The following is a 20,735-nucleotide window of genomic DNA, read 5'->3' on the forward strand; positions in this document are numbered from 1 at the left end:
TTATATTTTCTACAAATTATACGCGATATTTAAAAAAAAAATATATGTATAACCTACTGTATTTTTAAAAAATGAGGCCCCTCAAATTTTGGGGCCTAAGGCAGTTGCTTTTTTTTCAAAGCTGTAGAGCCGCCACTGGATATGATGAGATAATATAGATTCTACAACATGATTAAATTACATGTAAATCTACGAATATCACATATGTATAAATCAATTTTCAATCATCACAAATTAATTAACATGAAAAATAAAAGAAGCATAAACTCTATCCACTTACTCATATATCATATCAAAATTTAATGTGAAAATAATAAAATATACATTAAAAAAGACATTTAAGAGAACGAAGAAGCGTTAGAAGCTTATTATATTTTTTCATGGGCGAAAAATAAGAACATGTTAATGTAAGCTTTCTAATAATGAATTTTTTCTTTTAATATAGAATTATAGTTATCGTATGATATTCATACATTTCACTTGATTCTTTCTTAAACATGTATATACAACATGATATAAATTATAATACACCTATTGCAGATTTTGTATACAACTCAAGATATATGAGTAGACGTTAAAATTTATTGTGACATTTTGATTAAAAAAGTTTACGACAATAGATGGAAATGTGTTTAAAATATTTATATTTGATTGCTCACAATTTTTTTTAGGTGTTGACTACTTTTTTTTAACTTTAATTTTTTTCACTTATTACTATCTAGATAATTACAAACATAAAATTGAGGTTTTCTTTAATTAGCTTGAATATTTTATACATTAATTGATATCAAATTAGATTTAAATTTCCCAAGCAATGAGAACGAGAACCCTAAACCCAAAAGTTCTCTTCTCTCTCTCAATCGAAATATGGCGTGAATAGCATGGCTGCTTCGCCCTCTCCCCAGCCTATGGTTATGGGAGAGACAAACGTCAACCCTAATACAAGTCGTACATATGCTTCGTCAATCAGCGGAAATCAACAATCTACGAGAAATTTCTTAAACCAGTCAGTCTTTTACATGGAGAACCCACAGTGGTTTTTGACTCCAAAGACCTTGAAACGTTTATCACGGAGGAGAATCTAAAATTCGCTCTCATAGCCAAATTCTCACATGGAAGGCCTGAACTTCCAGATTTACGGAAAATATTGCCTCAACAATTAGGATTTAAGGGTGAATGTAACATTGGGTTATTGGAAAGTCGATACGTGCTGTTGCGGTTCACTTTGAAGGAAGATTATATTGCAATCTTTTCAAAAACTAGTAGGTCGATTAAGTTTGCCGGTAATGTTATACCGTTCAGAATCCAAAAGTGGACTCCTTCTTTTAGTCCCAGGGAAGAAACCTATTGCAATGACATGAATTTCCTTCCCAAGTTTACCATGTCAATATTTTGCTCGTAATGCACTGTTTTCAATGGCTTCAAGCTGTTGGACAGCCTCTTGATGTGGATCGAGCGACCAATGATAAAACACGACCTTGTACTGCAAGGGTAAAAGTCGAGGTCGATCTGTTAAGGACGCTTCCAAAAAGAATTAGAGTTCAAATCAAAAATTTAGTCACCGACGAGATTACAAACATATGGCAAAAAATCAGGTACGATTATTTACCATATTATTGCAACAGATGTAAACATCAGGGGGATAGAAAACCATATTGAAGGAGAAAAATTTCGAGGTGATCTTCGTGTTCATCTCAATGCTAAAAAAGCTGATTCAAATAGGTTGGAAGTTGGTGAAAAGGATGATGAAGGAACAATTAAAGATTTACAGATAGGGGCTGAAAAGAGTGGTGTTCAAGATCAAAATTCTGGCCAGCGTTTGGGCAAAGCAGTGTTAGACGACTACTCTTCCGGGAATCGAATGTTATCCTTAATTCCTCAAACTGATGAGTTTTCACGGAAAAAGAATACTTCTCCCAATCAGCAAAGCTGTAATTCAGCTGATCATATTGAAGTTGAAGAGCAACTCGTTGTGGATACAAATCAATCCAACGATGCACAATTTGCGCAAAAAATTAACTAGAGAAAAGAGAAGGAAGTTGCTGCTGAAAATTCAAGTATGAGGCAAGGTGATAAGCATACTCCTGAGAAACTTCACGATGCTATACAGACGCCAAAATCTAATGTGCAACTTGAGAATTTGGCAATTGATGGACATAAAAAATTTGAAGGATCAAAATGTGGTGATTTGCAACCTTTGGAACCTGTCGATTTGCAAGTTGAAATTTCAGGTCGTGATGAGAATGCAACTGGGAATTGGAACACAATTGCATAAAAAAATCAATTTCTATGTGTATTGGTTCCTCGGTAAGTCGAAGTAAATCTCCACGTCTTGAAAATAAGCATCAGCTAACTACTAATCTAGTAGTGCAATCTAATGAACCGAAGGACATTGTTTGTACAAATCCGTTTGAAGCACTCGAGGTGGAGAAAGAATTAGAGTTAGTTGATTCTAATCCCATGAATGAGCAAACTTTGGTTCGAGCCGATTTTGATATTATTCAAGAAAGTGAGGCTGCCATGTTGCTCAAACCCAATTCAGCAATCAAGTCACCCATGATCACATCAAACACCTCAGCTCATGAGGTCTCGAAAGAAAAGCAAAGGGAGGTGAGTACTCCTAGATGGGCTGATTTCGTTGACGATGAAGAAGAGCATGTTTCACCTCCGCTTTTGAATAGAAAATTAAGTCCACAAGCTTTGGAATTTGTACCTAAAAGTATAATTGCAAAGAAGAAGGAACAAGAGGCCTTAGCATAAGAATTTAGTCCAACTAGGGGTTATGAAAGTGATTTGGGCGATGATTCTTTTGATGAGGAAGAAAATATGTTGGACATATGCTTTGATAAAGTGGCTAGGGATGGGGATATCTCACCTCGGCATCAAAGAAGTGGAAGCAACAAAAATAAAAAGAAGACACATGGAAGGCAGCACAGTTGGGATGGTTGGAATGGTAAAGTGACAGGAGAATTTGTTCCAAGGCACCTACCGATGCGATTGGCAAAGCAGAACCATAAGACAGTGTCAATAGCTTCAACAAGATCCAATACATCCAAGAAGAAGTGATGAACTATCAAGTTTTGTTGGACAGATTTGAAGAAGCAGACAAGTTGAAAATACTTCAGGTTACTCTAGATGGGCTATTTATCATTTTTAATTCACGCATTTGTAAAAGTAAGTTTGAGGTTAATAACTCAACTTTCTTCTTGGATTTTATATTTGTGCATTTTTCAAGTATTCTCATTTTGTAATATCATCATAGAGTATATTACAAATTCTATGATGATCATAGAATACCTAGTTCTCTCTAGCTCTTATTTTTTTCATGTTTGTTAATTAGTAGAGGTTCGTTGCCTCATTAAGATTGACAAGGTAAGGCCTAGCCCCCCTTGCTTGTACTTATTTCTATTGAGTATTTTTATTTTAATAAAAAAAAGATTTTTTTTTCCCAAGCAGTAAAATTATTCTTCATTTATCAAATATAGCGGGCATTTTGTTTCATAATATATACAAAATCATAATTGAAATTGCACTCTAGGCTTTAAATTTTGCTCACGATTTCATAATAGTGTCCTCCATGAAAATGTTTGCAATTAAGGGTGTGTTTGGTCTGAAGAAAAATGTTATCCTTCATACCAAACACACCCTAAGAGTTGTTACCACTGTTAAAGAAGCCAAGGCCAGTATTTGTTGATCATTATGAGGTAATGTAAACTTCTCTTTCAATACAAAGTTAATTATGTTACCTATTTTACACCATTAGTAGTAACTGAGGCAAGTTAATTCTAAAACTAAAATGTTTTTATGTAATCACTCTTGTACCAAATAGATTAGATGTAGAGATGCTAACTCCAATATTTCACCACGACCAGGGAGCTCCATTGACAGAGTACACGCTTCGTCTAATAGGTTCAGACTTCAGACATAGAGCACTACATAAGAAAACTTCTGTATACCGGAGAATTCCAATACAATGTATAAGAAACTTTCACCTTCTCTGTCTGTTTTTGAAAACTTTTCCCAAATGGATCATGCACAACACAAATGTTATCGACCAGTAATTGAAATATTAACCTTTGGGTTTCTTCTACCAACATGAGTTGAGGTTAAATAAGGAAATATCCTCAATAAGGATTCATATAGCCGACCCCAACTTCTCTGAGACTAAGGCACAATAATTGTTGTTGGTTTTCTTCCATTTCTTGTTTTTATGGCACACATTGACATTGGGAAATGGGAAAAAGTAACAGCTTCTAGGAAGATCCAGGCTTCGTCTGGAGACATTCTGCATCCTCCCAAGGCTGGAATGCATCTTGCTGAGTTAGATGCTGGAGATATTGAAACAAAATATACTTTTAGTATAAGCCACTAGCTTCAGCAGAACAAGCAATAATGAGAAAGATAACGGTAAATGAAAAATTTTCATGCTTTAATTTGAGATGAAAGGCATTGATTATCCCTCGGTTTGTTCTCATTCCATTGGTCAATCTTTGTAACTACTGAAATTCCATTGGCTCATACATCAGAATTTTGACAATAAGATACATGGATGTAGACTTTAGATCTGTTATCCTTGCTGATCCTTGAAAATTTGGAGTCAGAAAAGTACATTTGAGCAAGCCAAAGTAGTGTTTCATGTTTTTTTTGAGGTCAAAATGCAGTACTTTCATAATTTAGAGGCAAATGACTGATAGGACAATAGCAACCATTGTGACACCAACCCACCTCTCAAGACATATTTTAGAAGAAAATATCGACAAAAGAATAAAGAGTTGAATTCTGGACAAACAACTGCTACAGCAGTTGTCTAGCAGTTATCTAGCAGTTGTCTAGCAGTTATTATTCCTAATTTATAGTTTATAGTGTCAGTCTTATCCTTTTATGTTCTCTATATATATGTAATCAGGATTAGTTATTGGATTATGTAATTAAGAATCAAAACTAATAGTTTCTGGAGTCTTGTCCTCTCCATACGGACAACTTTATCTGTATAGTTGTGTTTAAGATACTTGCGCAAACTATTTACAGTAAATCTACTTGCTTTGTTCTATTTTGTCGGATCTCTACTTCTGGTTACTATCAGTTTTGGTATCAAAGCAGATCGATCCAACATGGTCAATACCAGATTGTCTAATTCCCAAGAAGGCGTTCCCAATGTTGAATCTCTTGCCCAACAATTATCTGCCATAGCGTCAAAGTTAAATACGATTGACTCCCTGGCAGCAGATGTTGCAACATTGAAGGCCGAGACTAGTTGCACTCAACAAGAAGAATCCAGTCACAGAAATCGTAATAAAGGAAAGTCTGTTTGGCAAGATGAGGAAGAAGAAATTGATAGTCCATCTTGGTCAAAAAATCCTCCCCGAAAGCCATACACAAAGATGGAATTCCCTAGATTTGAAGGAGGCGATCCTAGAGGATGGATTTTGAAAGCAGAAAAATATTTCTGCTACTATCAAACTCAAGAGGAACATAAAGTTGACATCGCGGCGATGTATTTGGAAGGGGATGCTCTGGATCTCTTCTCTTGGATAAATCGTGAGCGAACTTTGCTTTATTGGGAAGAACTTGTTAAAGCATTGCAGGAAAATTATGGTCCTGCAGAGTTTCAAAATCCCGACGAGCACCTTTGCAACATTCAGCAAACAGGTTCTGTACAGGAGTATCGTCAAGAATTTGCAAAGCATTCATCTAGGGTTACAAATTGGCCAGATCACTGTCTCTTAGGGGTGTTCCTGAATGGGTTAAAAGAGGAACTTAAATCTGATGTTAGGATTCACAAACCCAGAACAGTTTACAGGGCTATGAGTTTGGCACTTGAATTTGAAAATAAATTAGGCACAACTCGCAGTAATAGAGTGCCTAATTGGACCCCAAACAATAGACCCACGGTACAAAATCCATTGAATTCTTTTAGAAACACCCAGAACAATTCTTCATCTGCAAATCACACTATACGCAGCAGTGTTTCATCCAACCCAGCCGCGTCACAACCTCTTCAAATGCGAACATGGGATACCGATAGGAGAAATCTTATGGCACAAGGACTTTGCTTTCGTTGCCATGAGAAATTTGCACCCGGTCATAGATGCAAATCTGCAAAATTATCTCTCATGGAGATTATTGGAGAAGGTCAATTGGAAGAGGTTAACGAGGTCAATGCAGTAATTGGTGATAACCCTCAAGAAAATGACCTTGCTGAAATTTCCTTCCATGCCATTTTGGGACATTCAGTGGGTGCTACAATGAAGCTTCAGGGTGAGATCAATGGTAAAAAGGTTTTAATACTTGTGGATAGTGGTTCCACACATAATTTTGTGGCTGAATCCATTATGGAGGAGCATAATATACCAGTAGAAATGGTTCCAACATTCGGTGTGCAAATAGGGAATGGGGATATCATTCGCTGCAATAAAGTTTGTCGGAATCTTCAAATTCAATTGCCGGGCTTTACTATCACTCAGGATTACTACCCTTTTGCAATTGGAGGGGCTGATTTGGTTTTTGGTATCAAATGATTAGCTTCTCTCAATATGATTCAAGCTAACTGGAAGGGTATGTTCATAATTTTCAATTGGCAAGGGAAGCGTTACAAATTGCAAGGCGTGAGATCGACAGATTCAACGACAGCTTCTCTCCAATCTTGTAACATGGTTTCAGAATTTTCAGGTAATGCAATCCAAACCCTTTTACATGAATTCCAGTTTGTGTTTTTTGAACCAACATCTCTTCCACCATTTAGAGCACATTCTCATGCTATTCCTCTGTTACCAAATTCTAAACCTCCAAACATCAGACCTTATCGTTACCCTCATGGTCAAAAAACTGAAATTGAGAACCAAGTTGCAGCTTTATTAGAATCTGGTTTCATTCGCCCTAGTTCAAGTCCATTTGCTAGTCCGGTTCTGCTAGTTAAAAGAAAGATAACTCTTGGCGGTTTTGTGTGGATTACCGTAGCCTAAACAAAATCATTGTTCCGGACAAATATCCAATTCCAAATATTGATGAGTTGTTAGATGAATTACATGGGGCCACAATTTTTTCTAAAATTGATCTTCGTTCCGGATACCATCAAATTCGTGTCCAACCTGATGATGTCTATAAAACTGCCTTTCGCACTCATTCAGGCCATTATGAGTTTCTCGTAATGCCTTTTGGACTCACTAATGCACCATCCACATTTCAGGGTGCCATGAATGATCTTTTCAGGCCATACCTTCGAAAATCTGTCCTAGTGTTCTTTGATGATATTCTAATCTATAGTCCTGACACTCAAACACACCAACAACACCTTCAAACAGTCCTCCATCTTCTTTCTGTCAATTCCTTTTTTGCTAATCCAAAGAAATGTTTATTTGGTCAACACCAAGTTGGTTTTTTGGGTCATGTGATTTCTCAAGATGGAGTAGCAGTGGATTCAGAAAAAATATCTGCAGTGTTGGAATGGCCTGTTCCAAAGAATGTCAAGGAACTTCGTGGTTTCTTAGGTCTCACAGGTTATTATAGGCGCTTTGTTAAGAACTATGGGATCATTGCTCGTCCTTTAACAGAATTGACCAAGAAAAATGCTTTTACCTGGCATGCAAAAGTAGAGCAGGTTTTCCAAAATCTTAAAAGGATCTTGACATCAGTACCAGTGCTTCGTCTTCCAGATTTCACTCAACAGTTTACAGTTGAGTGTGATGCTTCATCTGATGGAGTTGGGGCTATTTTACTGCAACAGTGTCATCCAGTAGCCTATTTCAGTAAGGGATTTTCCTTTTCTAGTCGTATTAAATCTACTTATGATCGTGAATTGCTGGCTTTGGTCCTTGCATTGCAAAAATGGAAGCATTATCTTTTGGGTCGGCATTTTATTGTCACTACTGACCATTGTAGCCTAAAGTATCTCTTGCATCAGCGGGTGACTACTGCTGAACAACAACGTTTGTTGTTTAAATTATTGCCTTTTGATTTCACTATTGTCTATAAGTCAGGAAACAAAGGCGTTGATGCCTTATCTCGTCGCCCTCAACATGCTGATTTTTTATCTTTGGTGATGCCTATCCCATTAGATTTCAGTGATTTGACAGAAGCAATTGAAGCTGATCCATATACTAAGCAGATTCGAGATCAACTCTCTTCTGATCCGTCGATTCATCTTGATTTCTCGTTGTCTGCTAACCATCTTTACTACAAATCTCGGCTGGTTATTCCTGATTATCCTGAACTCAAAGCCAAGATTTTAGCAGAGTCACATGATTCTCTAACAGGAGGGCACAGAGGTTACTTGAAAACTCTCAAAAGGGTATCTGCAAATTTTTTCTGGCCTTGTTTGAAGCATGATGTTAAGTCCTTTGTCCAGAATTGTTTGATATGCCAGCAACATAAATATGAAACATTAGCTCCAGCTGGTCTCTTACAACCTTTGCCCATTCCTAACAGAGTTTGGGAGGATATCTCCCTTGATTTCATTGTTGGGCTTCCTCCTTCTAATGGCTTTGATACTATTCTTGTGGTGGTTGACAGATTTAGCAAATACAGCCATTTTCTTGCTTTATCTCATCCCTTTACTGCTAAAACAGTGGCTGGGGTTTTCTGTAAGGAAATTGTCAAGTTGCATGGTTTACCACGCTCCATTCTTTCAGATCGCGATGTTGTCTTCACAAGTGCTTTTTGGCAGGAACTTTTGCGCCTTAGTCGCACTCGTCTCCGTATGGGTACTTCCTATCATCCCCAATCTGACGGTCAAACGGAAGTGGTCAATCGCTGCCTTGAAACTTACTTACGTTGTTTTGCTCATGACAAGCCCAAATCATGGCTTCAATATCTATCTTGGGCTGGATATTCTTTCAACAGTGGATACCATTCTTCAGCCAATATGACTCCTTTCCAGATTGTTTATGGGAGAGAACCACCATTCTTGCATCCCTTTGTTCATGGAGAAACTAAAATTGCTGAACTTGAACAGCAGCTCGTGGAACGAGATCAAATGTTAGAGGTACTACGTTCCAATCTCATGAAGGCTCAATCCAGAATGAAGTCTCAAGCTGATTCCAAGCGACGTGACTTGTCTTTTAATGTGGGTGATGTTGTTTTCCTTCGTTTGCGACCTTATTGACAGAAGAGTTTAGCCAAACGTCTTAATGAGAAGCTTTCACCTCGATATTTTGGACCATACAAAGTTGTTCGTCAAGTTGGTCCTGTTTCTTATGAATTGCAGCTTCCTGAAACATCTAANGTTTCTTATGAATTACAGCTTCCTGAAACATCTAAGGTACATCCTATTTTTCATGTCTCGCTGCTTCGTCCTGCTCGTGGTTGTTCTGATATTGCTTCCCCTCCACCCTTACCACTATCGGGTGAATTGGAATTTATGGTGGAACCTGAAAAAGTTTTATCGCATCGTTGGGTGAAAGAGTCAGGAGTGCCAACACTAGAATTACTTATTCAATGGCGTCGTCGTCCTGTTGAAGAGGCTAGTTGGGAAGACTATGACTTGCTTGCTGTTCAATTTCCTCTGTTCTGCCTTGAGGACAAGGCATCTTTTCAGGGGGGATGCACTGATACCAACCCACCTCTCAAGACATATTTTAGAAGAAAATATCGACAAAAGAATAAAGAGTTGAATTCTGGACAAACAACTGCTACAGCAGTTATCTAGCAGTTGTCTAGCAGTTATTATTCCTAATTTATAGTTTATAGTGTCAGTCTTATCCTTTTATGTTCTCTATATATATGTAATCAGGATTAGTTATTGGATTATGTAATTAAGAATCAAAACTAATATTTTCTGGAGTCTTGTCCTCTCCATACGGACAACTTTATCTGAATAGTTGTGTTTAAGATACTTGCACAAACTATTTACAGTAAATCTACTTGCTTTGTTCTATTTTGTCGGATCTCTACTTCTGGTTACTATCACATTGGTTCGAGGAATCTGAAGATAAGCAAGTGGATTGGTGGGAAAAGGGTATTTCATACTGTGGTTTTCATTCTGGAATGAGTGAGAGGAGATTCACATGCATGGTCACTGCAAGGAGCATGTTAAACACAGAAAAGAATGGAACATTCATTGAAGTCAATATATGGTAGGGAAATAGCCTTCACCTCTAACCAAAAGAAAAATCCACGCATGATGTTCAACTTTTTATCTTTGTCAGGACCGGCCCTTTTGATTTCCTGATTGACACCTGCATTTTTGACAATGAAAATGTATTAATAATTTGTTGTTGATATGGCGATCACATCACTGATTGGATACAAAGTGGTACAGAAAATAGCAGAAATAAGAACATCAACAGCCAATATGGTAGTCGCGACTAGAGGGTTTGATATTCCAAAATAATTCAAGTAGACAAGCAATCAAATGGTAACTTTTTCTCTTCTGTAACATAAACTACTGGAAGCTAATTGGGAACCCTATTCTTGTTGTTTAAGGAACACAAAACTTGAAAAAACACCCCAATTAAATTATGCATCTCTTATGTGCAATCCCGCTACATCCACAGCTCTTAATTATGGATGAACTCTTAATTAAATTTTTATTGCCTTCCTTGATCAATAGGATTTACAAACAAGTGTCTATATTCCCAACTTCTTACCTTCTCAAGTAGATTTTCCACCTTTATAGTGAGGATCATAATTTATTAATATGGTTAGATAATTTTTCACATAGAAGACTACAACAACAACAAACACATAATTTTTCACATAGAAGACTACAACAACAACAAACACAGCAAACACAACAACAAGCTCAGTGTAGTCCCATTAGCATGGTTTGGGGAGGGCACAATGTATACATACCTTACCACTACCTCGTGGTGGTAGAGATGTTGTTCTCGAAAGACTCTCGGCTCAAGTAACACACATTAGAGTAGTTAAATAAAAAACAGAAACAGGACATAAAAAATAATAGAGAAAGCATAACATAGCATTCAAAAAATAGGACCGATAATAATAACCAACTAATTTGATAATTGAAGCACGGTAAATACCGCGTAATAAAAATCATAAGACATGCAACTTACGAGAAAGATGACACTATTGGTATGAACGGGAAACAACTACAATACATCAAACTACCACCAAGCCTATCCCGTCTGGAAATGAAACAACGCTTAACTACCTACTAACCTTGTAACCTAATCTGTGACCTCCATAACCACCAATCTAAGGTCATGTACTCGGAAAGCTGGAGCTAAGCCATGTCTTGTCTAATCCCAAACAGGCCTACCACTACCACTACCTCTCCTAAAACCCATCACGGCCAAACTCCCACACTTACTCATTGGGGCCTCTGCATACCTCCACTTCACATGCCCGAACCATTTGAGTCTTGCTTCCCTCATCTTGTCCACCATAGAGTTCACTCACACCTTGTACTGGAGATCTTCATACTTAATTTTATATCTCCTAGTATGTACACACATGCACCTTAATCTCCTTATTTCCACCACTCTCATTTTTTGAGGATGAGTTCTTAACTGGCCAACACTCCGCCTCATACAACATAGTCTTACATAGAAACATTATTCCCTTAAAATAGCATCTTGCATCAATACATCCTAAAATATCACTTTCTCTCCAAAAGTATACAGAAAATAAGGAAGGGTTGCACTCTGTTGAAAAGAGTTTTCAAGTCCCTTAAGCGCCTTTTTGTTTTTTATAGTTCACATTAGCGTCAAATGAGCTATTTCCCATGTTTTAATTTCCTCCTCTTCCTCCAGAAATCCTTTGTAGTAAAAAATCTCAAATAATTTCTAACAATCACTGATTATGGGCAAAACATATTCCACCAGATGCATTACAATCTATGTATATGATTGATATGATCACCACCCTGTTTCGCATAAAGACCTGCTAATTTGTGTTTTTCTTTGTTTTTTAAGTTCTCAACATAGTTCCTATGCAACTGTTCAAACAGAAAGACACACTACTCCTGGTGCCTAGACAGCCAATTGAGTGAGAAAATTCCAGTTCTCTTCTTACACCAACCTATTACAGAATGATTTTAAGGTGAAAGAAGCCATCTTTCACTCTTTATTTTTTCCTAAGGGAGTTCAATTCCCTGAGGATGAAAAAGCAAGACAACAAGCCTATCGCATTTCCATGTCTCTATCCATGAGTGGAACTTTTACCGCTTTAATAATCCAAGCAAACTACTAAGTTCACTGGATACCGAATTTTTATGATGGTCGTGCTCATCTTGGCCATGCCTTTTGGGTCGATCAGGTTCATGCAACACCAGCACCATTGATGAATGAAATGAAAATAGGATGATCAAAATGGAAGAATATGGGAGTGTTATGTGATAGAAAGATACTTATTAAAGTGAAGCAAATGTTATTAAATAGTTGTAAGACCAATGATGCTATATAAGAGTACATATTGGACCTCTAAAGTCCAAGATTTTCTTGCCTAGATCATGGACCACAAACAACAACAACAACAATATACCGTTTGGGGAGGGAAGGATGTATTAGATCTTACTTCTACCTTTGTGGGGTAGAGAGGTTGTTTCTGATAAACCCTCAGTTTAAAAGAAATGTTATCGAAGCATGATTGCAAGAAAAACATAACCACCAAATAACAAGATACAAAGGAAATGAAGAAATAAATAGTATCATAGAAGAATAAGAAACTACACAATTACTAAATAATACTACCAATAGTGAGAAGAGGACAGAGGGGGCTAGCCCCCTAATCTCCCACATAAAGCGCGATAACATTTGGCTACCTACTAATCTTCGACTCTAATCCTCCACCTCCACACCTTCTTATCTATAGTCATGTCCTCAACAAGCTAAAGCGATATCAAGTCTTGTCTAATCACCTCCCCCAATTTTTTTTCTTTTTGAAATTGGTAATGTATGTATTCCTTAGCATTAAGGATATGTGGAGACCCCCAATGTTTGCTAACAGAGAGTAAAATACAAAGATTATTACAGTGAAACTAGCAAATCTACTAATTGTTCTGCTTCTTCTATACATTACTCTTTACACCAAAAATAAAAGGAGACAATACATTTCTCTTTGACCTTCTGGACGGAATTTATGTTATTCTCAAAACATCTTCCATTCCTCTCTTTCCATATTGTCCGCCAAATGCGAGCTGAGATCATTCTCCACCATTTTTTCTGCCTTTTGCTTCCCCACCCTCCCTCTCCTGATCCAACAACTAAGTAAGTCAGCAGTGTGTTCTCGCATAGTCCAGTTGCTATCTGTGAGTTTCAAAAACAGGGACCAAAGTTGGGTTGTGACTCTGCAATGTAGAAACAGGTCGTTGTCGGTCTCATCTGTCTATTGCAGATAAAACATTTAGAAACAATTTGTCGTCCCTTCTTCTTCAGTACTTCTTGTGTGAGACATGCTATTTTAGCCACCAACCATATAAAACATTTGACCTTGGCTGGTGCCTGACTTGTCCAAACCTGTCTTCATTTAGTCAATCTAGGCCCTTAATGCAGTCCCACTTCCTTCTTATACAGTTTGTTTATAGAGAACCTTCCATCCTCAGTGTGTCTCTAGTTGATTGTATCTACCCTTTGAAGTCATTGAGCACTTGTAGTAGTTTTGCCACTCTACTTATTCCCAATCGTTCAAATTCCTCCTAAGGGAAATATCCCACCCATTGGACCAACTTTCTACTATAGTGATATCAAAGTTCCTACAAAAGGAGAACAGACCAGGAAAAGTCTGCATAAGGGTCTCTTGTCCTATCCAGACATCTTTCTAGAATGAAATTATTGTCCCATTGCCTACTTTGAGCTTCATGTTCCCGACAAATTTGTTCCAAAGAGATTTAATTGGTCTCCAATTGAGACTCCATAAGGTATTGTGGCTTCATTGGAGCACCATTCAATGACTTGGCCATACTTGCATTGTATAACTTCATTCCACAAAGCTTGATCTTCCTTCACGTATCTCCATAGCCATTTCATCAAGAGGCATTCATTTTGAATCTTAAGGTTCCTCAATCGTAGTCCCTCTAGTGATTTTGGAAGTTTGACTGTTCTCCAATTCATAAAATAAGACACCTTCCCTTCCTTATTGCCAAACCATAGGAATTCTTCTTCTCAGCCTATCCAGTTTCTTCCGAACCTTTGCAGGTAGAGGGAAGAAGGACACGACATAGGTTGGGAGGGAATCTAATACTGCATTTATCAATGTGTCTGCCTTCAAGTGAAAGATACCGTGACTTCCAAATGGTTAACTTCTTTTCTGATCTCTGGATTATCCCATCCCATATTATCTATTCTTTATGTCTATAATCTATTGTTTACTACCCAATGGCATGCCCAAATAGGTCATAGGCAGTTTCTCTATGCTGCAGCTGAGAATATTTGCAAGATTTTCCATCTACGCTTCCTCCTTGACGGGGAAAAGACTGCTCTTTTTCCAGTTGACGATTGTTGCAGATACTACCTCCAGTATCACACGTATTTCCCTGATGTATCTTATCTGTTCCACCTTGGTTTCACAAAAAATCATAGTGTCATCAGATACACAGGCAAACAAATCTCCATACCCGGGGTCTGTTATGTTGCTGACTTTAAATCTCCTGGTCCATCTATTTTGAGTAGCTACCCTCAACATGTTGTTCATTCCTTCCTTGGCTAAGGCCTCATTTGTTTGCCCCTAATGGAGGTTTGAATCTGAATGGTTCAGACATCAGACCATTAATTACATCTGTTTTCATTAATGTATAAGTACTGTACCAACGTTCTTCTTCGTCTTTCTTCACCGACCAAAGCCGGCGAAGCATCGACCAACGCCGGCCAGCGAGCCGCCGCGAAAACCTGCTGGAAACCGGGCGCCGCCGCCGATCCAGTCTTCTCCTTCTTCTTCTCGCCAGCAAGCAGAGGCGACGCCGGCCAGAAGTACCGCGAGGCCAGCTACGACCTCTGAGCAGCGAGCGGCGAACAGCCAACTCCGGCGCAGGCAAGGCAGTCACAGGTGAGTCCGACCAGATCTGGCCGGAAAAACCCAAAGACCACCAGAGTACTCCTTCTTCACCAACCAGGTTCTATCTATCCTTTTGTTGCAGATTTTGTGATCGTGTTTTCTACATTGAAACCCTTCTTGTTAGGTATTTTAGCCTTGCTTGGTTTGTTCCAATTTATTTTGGCTGGTTCTGATTAGCAGTTTAGCTCAGAACAGGGCTCCATCCTTTATATTTTAGATCAGTTCTTGCTTGTTTTTTGTAGTTCAGATCAGTGCTTCAGAGTATAGTATAGTTGTTATCTTGTCTTTTGGACTATACGCTAAACTTGATCTTATAGTTTAGTTGCTTTCTGGCCTGTTTAGAGTATACTCCTGTGGCAGAAATTTTTTTTCTGTTTGAAGTGTTTTTCAGTGTAGATTTTACAGTAGATTCAGTAGCTTTCAAGTGGATTTGGTATCTGATGGTGGTTTTGAGTCATGTCTTCGGTTGAGGCCGAGGACGAGGGAGAATGGTGGTAAGGGGGTTACGGGTTCCCATAAATTGAGGGTAAGATCTTGGAACATAGGTTCGCTAACCGGGAAGTCCTTAGAGTTAGTGAAAATTCTCAAGAAGAGAAAGATAAACATAGCTTGTGTCCAAGAGACTAGATGGGTAGGTTCCAAGGCTCGAGATGTCGATGGGTTTAAGTTGTGGTACTCAGGAGGTTCTAGGGATAGAAATGGAGTGGGCATTCTAGTAGACGAGGANCAAGAGACTAGATGGGTAGGTTCCAAGGCTCGAGATGTCGATGGGTTTAAGTTGTGGTACTCAGGAGGTTCTAGGGATAGAAATGGAGTGGGCATTTTAGTAGACGGGAATTTGAGGGAGCAAGTGGTGGAGGTTAGGAGGATCAATAATAGGTTGATGTTGATTAAGCTAGTCATTGGAGGTTGTACTTTGAATGTTATTAGTGCTTATGCACCTCAAGTGGGCTTGGGCGAGGAGGCCAAAGAGCTCTTTTATGAGGATTTGGATGAGGCAGTTAGAGGTATACCGATCACCGAGAAAATTGTCATTGGTGGAGATTTTAATGGCCATATCGGGGCAACTTCTAATGGCTTTGATGATGTTCATGGAGGCTTTGGTTTTGGGGAGAGAAATGGGGGCGGTTCTTCGCTTCTGGATTTTGCTAAGGCTTTCGAGTTGGTGATTGCCAATTCATGCTTTCCGAAGAAGGAGAACCACTTGGTTACCTTTCGTAGCTCGGTAGCGAAGACTCAGATAGATTACCTACTCCTTAGGAAGGGTGATAGAGGCCTCGTTAAGGACTGCAAAGTTATCCCAAGTGAAAATTGTACTACCCAACACAAGCTTTTGGTGATAGATCTGGAAATTAAGAGGGATAAGAGGAAGAAGATTGTAGCTGATCGACCGAGGATTAAATGGGGTGGTTTGACCCCTGACCTTTCGCGGGAGATGGGTGAGAAGTTGAGTGGGATGGGGGCTTGGAGTGGTAGTGGGGACGCGGACACCATGTGGAATAAAGCAGCTAGTTGCATTAGGGAAGTTGCTTCAAAGGTGTTAGGGGTATCAAGGGGTAAATTTGGAGGCCATAAAGGGGATTGGTGGTGGAATGGGGAAGTCCAAGGCAAGGTGGAAGCGAAGAAGACTGCGTACACAAAGTTGGTGGAGTGCGTAGACGATGAAGAGAAGCGGACGCTTAAGAAAGTCTATAAGACGACAAAGACAGAAGCTAAGTTAGCGGTTACGAAGGCTAAGACGGCAGCTTTCGAACGCTTGTATGTCGAGCTGGGGGACAAAGGTGGGGATAAGAAATTGTACAGGCTCGCAAAAGCAAGAGAGAGGAAGGCTCGCGACTTGGACCAAGTGAAGTGTATCAAGGATGAGGAAGGCAAAGTATTGGTGGATGAGTCCTCCATCAAGCAGAGATGGCGAAGATACTTTCATAAACTTTTAAATGAAGAAGGGGGCGGAGACATTGTGTTGGGTGAGTTGGCTCACTCGGAAAGACTTCGGGACTTTGGATACTGCAGGTGTTTTAGGATCGAGGAGGTTATACGTGCTATTAGTAGGATGAGCAGGGGAAGAGCGACTGGACCCGATAAGATTCCAGTGGAGTTTTGGAAGAGCACGGACAAGGCAGGTATAGAGTGGTTGACTGGGCTGTTTAATGTTATTCTTAAGACAGCAAAAATGCCTGATGAATGGAGGTGGAGTACGATGGTTCCGTTATATAAAAACAAGGGTGATATCTAGATCTGTAACAACTACAGGGGTATCAAATTGCTAAGCCATACTACGAAGATTTAGGAGAGAGTGGTGGAGATGAGGGTGAGAAGAGGGGTGTCCATTTATGTGAATCAGTTTGGATTCATGCCGGGACGGTCGACGACCGAAGCCATTCATCTTATGCGAAGACTGGTAGAAAAATATAGAGAGAGGAAGAGAGACTTACATATGGTGTTCATTGACCTTGAAAAGGCTTATGACAAAGTACCGAGGAGTGTCCTCTGGAGGTGCTTGGAAGCTAAAGGTGTCCCGATGATATATATTAGGGCGATAAAGGACATGTACGGTGGAGCCAAGACTCGGGTTAGAACGGTTGGAGGTGACTCGGAACTTTTCCCAGTTGAGATGGGGTTGCACCAAGGATCAGTCCTTAGCCCTTTTCTATTTGCCTTGGTGATGGATGAGTTGACGCGGTCTATTCAGGAACAGGTCCCGTGGTGTATGTTATTTGCGGATGACATAGTACTGATTGATGAGACGCGGGAAAGAGTAAATGCAAGGTTGGAGGTGTGGAGACAAACGCTTGAGTCCAAAGGGTTCAAGTTGAGTAGGACCAAAACAGAATATTTGGGGTGCAAATTCAGTGATGCGTTGGAGGAGGCAGATGTGGAAATGAGACTTGACACACAGATCATCCCTAAGAAAGATAGTTTTAAGTATCTCGGGTCTGTAATCCAAGGAAGTGGCGACATCGACGATGATGTCACACACCGCATTGGGGTTGCTTGGATGAAATGGAGGAATGCCTCTGGAGTCTTGTGTGATAAGAAAATTCCACCTAGACTTAAAGGTAAGTTCTACAGAGTGGTAGTTAGACCGGCCTTGTTGTACGGAGCGGAGTGTTGGCCAGTCAAGAAATCACATGTTCAGAAAATGCAGGTTGCGGAGATGAGGATGTTGAGATGGATGTGTGGGCACACTAGGAGGGATAAGATTAGGAATGAAGTAATCCGGGAGAAGGTGGGAGTGGCATCTGTGGTGGACAAGCTGAGGGAAGCGAGACTGAGATGGTTTGGACATGTGAAGAGACGGTGCGAAGACGCCCCAGTGAGGAGGTGTGAGGGGCTGGTCGTAGAGGGTACGCGGAGGGGTAGAGGTAGGCCTAAGAAGTATTGGGGAGAGGTGATTAGACAGGACTTGGCTCAGCTTCACATTACCGAAGACATGACTCTAGATAGGAAGGAGTGGAGGTCGCGTATTAAGGTTGAAGGTTAGTAGGGCTAGCGTGCTGTCCTTTCTCGCGAGGGTATGGGTTGTTAGCGTGTGTAGTGGTCGTAGCCTTTCTCTTGCAGTTCTTGTCTGTGGTTCCTATAGCCTTATGTTGTTTACGGCGTTTCACTTCTCTCATTATCCTATTGAGGCTACCGTCTCCTCTGTTGATTATTTACTATCTTTCTTATTAGATGGTACGTTTTATGCAATGTTTTCCTCGCCTTTAACTTGGTTTTGGTGTACTTGAGCTGAGGGTCTTTCGGAAACAGCCTCTCTACCTCCACGAGGTAGTGGCAAGGTCTGCGTACACTCTACCCTCCCCAGACCCCACCTAGTGGGATTTCACTGGGTATGTTGTTGTTGTTGTACTTAAGTCTCATTTGTTTGCACTTAATGGAGGCCTGAATGGTTCAGACATTAGACCATTAAGTGCATTTGTTTTCATATTAAGATTTAAACACTTCATTGGTCTGAATAAGTCTTAATCATTAAGATCTAGAACGAAGTCTTAATATCATTAAGAGGTATTCTTGTGTGGATAATATTCACCATCACTATATCCACAATTACCAGCCACCACCACTAACCACCTTTGTCATCACAATCACCACTTTCATCATTGTCATCTATCACCAACCATCTCTATCATCACAACCACCATTGTTGCTAACCTCTATTGTAAGCTGCTACCACACTTACCTTCTCCATCATTATAATTATATCCATTGCCGCCACCACTCTCGTCTCTGTAGTAGCCACCACTCACTATAGTCAATACCTACTACCAACAAACTTCGCCATCAGAATTAGATTTGCCACCAACTACCACCATTTATTTTTTGCTCACCACCACCACCGCTGCCACCTCCTCCACCATTACTATCAACCACTACCATTACTGTGGTCAATCTCTACTACCAATCACTTCCACCATCATAACTAGCACCGCCTTCAACTAACACAAACACATCACCAACCACCACACATTCTTCAGCAATCAGCATCAACACTGTCAACTACTAACATCAACCAACTTCGTCATTATAACCACCAACGGCACTACCAATTGTCACCATTATGATAGTCACCATAACACCAACCACCTGTAGAGCCATAACTATCATCACCATCATTACTAGCCACTAACAACAACTATTACTATCACAAGTTCACCACCACCACTACAAACTATCTCTACCATCACTAGTAAGTGTAAGTGTTTTATTTTCTTAAAATCAAATAATAATTTTATTTTATTAATTCTTTTTTAATATTTAATTAATTTTTACTTGGATTGAATATTTATTATGTACATATAAATAATGTAAGTTCAGATGCTGAAAAACAAACAATCCTAATTATACGGTGTTAAGATCCAGAAACATCTTAATTATTCAAAGGTGCAATCATATTCAGAAGTTTAAATCTTAACGAGAACAAATGAAGCCTAAAATGAATAGGAAAGGAGATTGGGGATCTCCATGTCTCAAGCCCTTTTCAGAGTGAACCCCCCCACCCCACCCCCACCTCCACCCTCCATAGTTTTAATGCAAAAATCTATTCATTTAAGCCATTTGTCCCCAAACCCCATCTGCCTTGAGATGCTCTAAAGGAATCCCTAGTTTACATGATCATAGTTTTTTCCAAGACAAGTATGCACATGATGCCTACTTCCTCACCTCTCATTCTGGTATCCACACATTCTGTTGTTATTAAAGCATTCATAATCTGCCTGCCTTTTAGGAATACCATCTAATGCTTGTTCACCAATTTACTTATCACTTGTTTCATTCTTTCCGCTAGCACTTTGGCAATGATTTTGTAAATTCCACTAATGAGACTTCTAGGTCCGAAATCCCTCAAGAATAACACACATTTTTTAGGGATTAGAGCCACATATGCAGCCAAATCCCTAATGCATCTAGCGAGCCTATCTCACATACTATTTGCATCTCCACTACACCCCAACCCCCCACCCGTCCGCCACCAACTTCTCCCTCATTTCCTGGGAACTGGCCATAGACAAGCAACCCCATTTGATCTTTGGCTGGTCATCCACAAACCTCTTCTTCATTTTGCTCTTGATCTCTAAATCCAACACCAAGAGCTTATTGCCTCCCCTCCTAATCCAGCAGCTCAACAGATCTGATGTATGTTCTGGCATTGTCCAGTTCATGCTTGTGATGTTGAGAAACAAGTGCCGAATTTGATCAGTAAATTTAAACTTACAATGCAGGAAGAGATGGTTATTTGTTTCCCCTGTCAAGTTGCACAAAAAAAACCTAGGGACCAGCTGTCTGCCTTT

The 20,735-nt window shown here is 39.5% G+C and overlaps 1 pseudogene; it reads right to left on the bottom strand.

Annotated features, from left to right (window-relative positions):
- Positions 1-3,708: 3,708 nt before the first annotated feature.
- Positions 3,709-20,735, bottom strand: part of LOC125855649 (uncharacterized) — a 50,635-nt pseudogene continuing 33,608 nt past the window's right edge.

This window comes from Solanum stenotomum, chromosome 2 (genome assembly GCF_019186545.1).
Source record: "Solanum stenotomum isolate F172 chromosome 2, ASM1918654v1, whole genome shotgun sequence".
Taxonomy (NCBI): domain Eukaryota; kingdom Viridiplantae; phylum Streptophyta; class Magnoliopsida; order Solanales; family Solanaceae; genus Solanum; species Solanum stenotomum.